General features: G+C 35.0%; 1 long non-coding RNA gene across 1 annotated transcript in view; it reads left to right on the top strand.

Moving 5' to 3' along the window:
• Positions 1-223, top strand: part of LOC107755946 (uncharacterized) — a 687-nt gene extending 464 nt beyond the window's left edge. Inside the window, exon 2 of the long non-coding RNA XR_001641758.1 lies at positions 141-223. This is a non-coding gene — a long non-coding RNA (uncharacterized LOC107755946). The remainder of the gene's footprint in view (positions 1-140) is intronic.
• Positions 224-2326: the final 2103 nt, after the last annotated feature.

Raw genomic sequence — 2326 nt, 5'->3', positions numbered from 1 at the left:
TGTTTTCTAGGTGATTGTAATGTGTTAATATTGGAAAGGCGTCTTAGTTACAAAATATAAGTATATAAAATATGACTTTAAAAACATTTAAAAAGGTGGAGCATTATGATTTAATTTCATTGTTTGCCCCATCAAAATAGTGAAAGACCTGAATATGGCTTCTAAAACTCAAATACTACTACTGCTAGTGGCTGTGATGATTGCAAGCTATGGTTTTACCAACGGTGCAGCCAGCAATGCAACCAACGGCAACAACACCAGCAATGGGGTTTCACCTAATATGGGGTTCACGTGGCTGTCTGGACTTCTATTCTACACGATCACCTCTACTGCAGTTCTCAAACTCTTTCAGCTGATCTGATCATCAACTCTTTCAGTTTGTCAACCAGCTAAAACCTACGAGATTCACCTGTGACTGCACAAGTTTCTAGCAATTTTATGTCAGCCTTTGTCAGATTACTGATTGTTTTGCCTATACTTACTGCTTTGACAACTATCGGCATATGTATGATTGTGTGACATTTCTTTGCTGACATTTCTAAACAGCCTTTCACCTGCAAAACAGGTTAAGGGTGGAAGTTTAGATATAATTATTAAAAAGAATCTGCATGTGTTGCGTATGAGTAATTTTATTTCATGATATCAATATATATCACAATAGGGAAATATGGTTGTTATTATACCAACATTTTAGGTTCCATTGAATTTTCACAATTCTTAATACAAATTTTGATATCACAGAACAAAATAATACTAGCCTACCTGATATAAGCTTGAACAGTTTAAAATCGCTTGAAAGTTTCGACTGGCAAGGCTTCAAAATGCATGCAAAGCTTCTTAAAGTACTGATCTGTCAAAAATGCCAATATAACTTGTGCGACAACAGACAACAGACACCTGAATTGCGTGAGGGGGTTAAGAGATACCTGCAATTCTAGTTTAAACCAGTGCAAAGACATTTTTATTGGTCATAACTTCTGGAGAGAAAAAGCACAGGCACTAGGATGAAACTTTCTAGTGTGGATATGTCCATCACACTATCAAATGGACTATACTTTGAAAGGCTAAGTGTTTGTCAAAACTGAAGTGTATTCTGGGCTTCATATTAGCCTATTTTAACCTATTAGCTTGTATTTTGACCCAAGAAGAGCTTTAAGTTATTAATGATCTTAACAAAACCAGGTGTAAGCATTACGCTGTTAGATTTTGCTATAGATTTAGCAGCACCTAAAGTGAAAACCTACAGTACAACACCACATTTCTAAATTATATTCTGGGTGATTTTGAATGAGTGAGAATATTTTACAGTATATTTCAGTGTTCCTGTAACCTTGCACAGATATATTACCTTACCACTGTCTCATTTGCACCGATCGACCATTGAAATTAAAAATTTTAACCCAACTGCCTGCAATGGTATAGAAATAATCAAATAAACTTTAAGAATAACCCAACAAGCGATCCAATATGTTTAAACCAGATATTGGGTACAGTAAACAACCCAACAATTTTAGAGTGTAGGAAAATATAACTTAGTGTTTCCTGCTAGCTAAATTTCACATACATAAAATTTTGTGGCTTACATCTCTTTCCTTTAGGCTATTCAAAGTTGGACAAGTATATGGAAACTAAGTTCTGGTCATCCTAAAGCAGTGAAAACTGTATCTCTATATATTCATTACGTGTCCTCTTAAAGTGTAAATACTTTTTTGTTAATCTGGCAAGTGGCAACACATCCCTTACAAAAATTAACCATGGTTTTACTACCAAAAAAAAAAATAAAAAATCATGGACATGGTTTAGGTGCAAATGTATTACTTTTTTCTGTTAAACATGGCAACACATATGTATCTGTTATCTGTCTTTTTTTTCTGTGTTGTAGTTTTGCATTTATAACTGATGTGCTGCCATGTTTTGTATTGTTTAAATAATAATAATTATAAAAATAAGACAGAAAAAAAAGGATTCGCGATATGTGCTCCGAAGTCCCGATCTAAATCAAATGATTTGTGCGATCTGCCCTTAAAGGGGTCATATGATGCTACTAAAAAGAACATTATTTTGTGTATTTGGTGTAATGAAATGTGTTTATGCGGTTTAAGGTTCAAAAAACATTCTTTTCCACATACTCTACATTATTGTTTCTCCTCTATGCCCGCCCTTCTGAAACACGTCGATTTTTACAAAGCTCATCGGTCTGAAAAAGTGAGGTGTGCTCTGATTGGCCAGCTATCCAGTGCGTTGTGATGGCCGAATTCCTCAAGCGTGTGACAAACGACAAATAACAAGCGCTACTCTACACTGCTCAAAACTCGCGTTTGAATAG

The sequence above is a fragment of the Sinocyclocheilus rhinocerous genome, unplaced genomic scaffold (genome assembly GCF_001515625.1).
Source record: "Sinocyclocheilus rhinocerous isolate Xijiao unplaced genomic scaffold, SAMN03320098_v1.1 scaffold1463, whole genome shotgun sequence".
NCBI lineage: Eukaryota > Metazoa > Chordata > Actinopteri > Cypriniformes > Cyprinidae > Sinocyclocheilus > Sinocyclocheilus rhinocerous.
The sequence above is the reverse complement of the archived record's forward strand: the minus strand, read 5'-3'. Positions and strand labels throughout refer to the sequence as shown.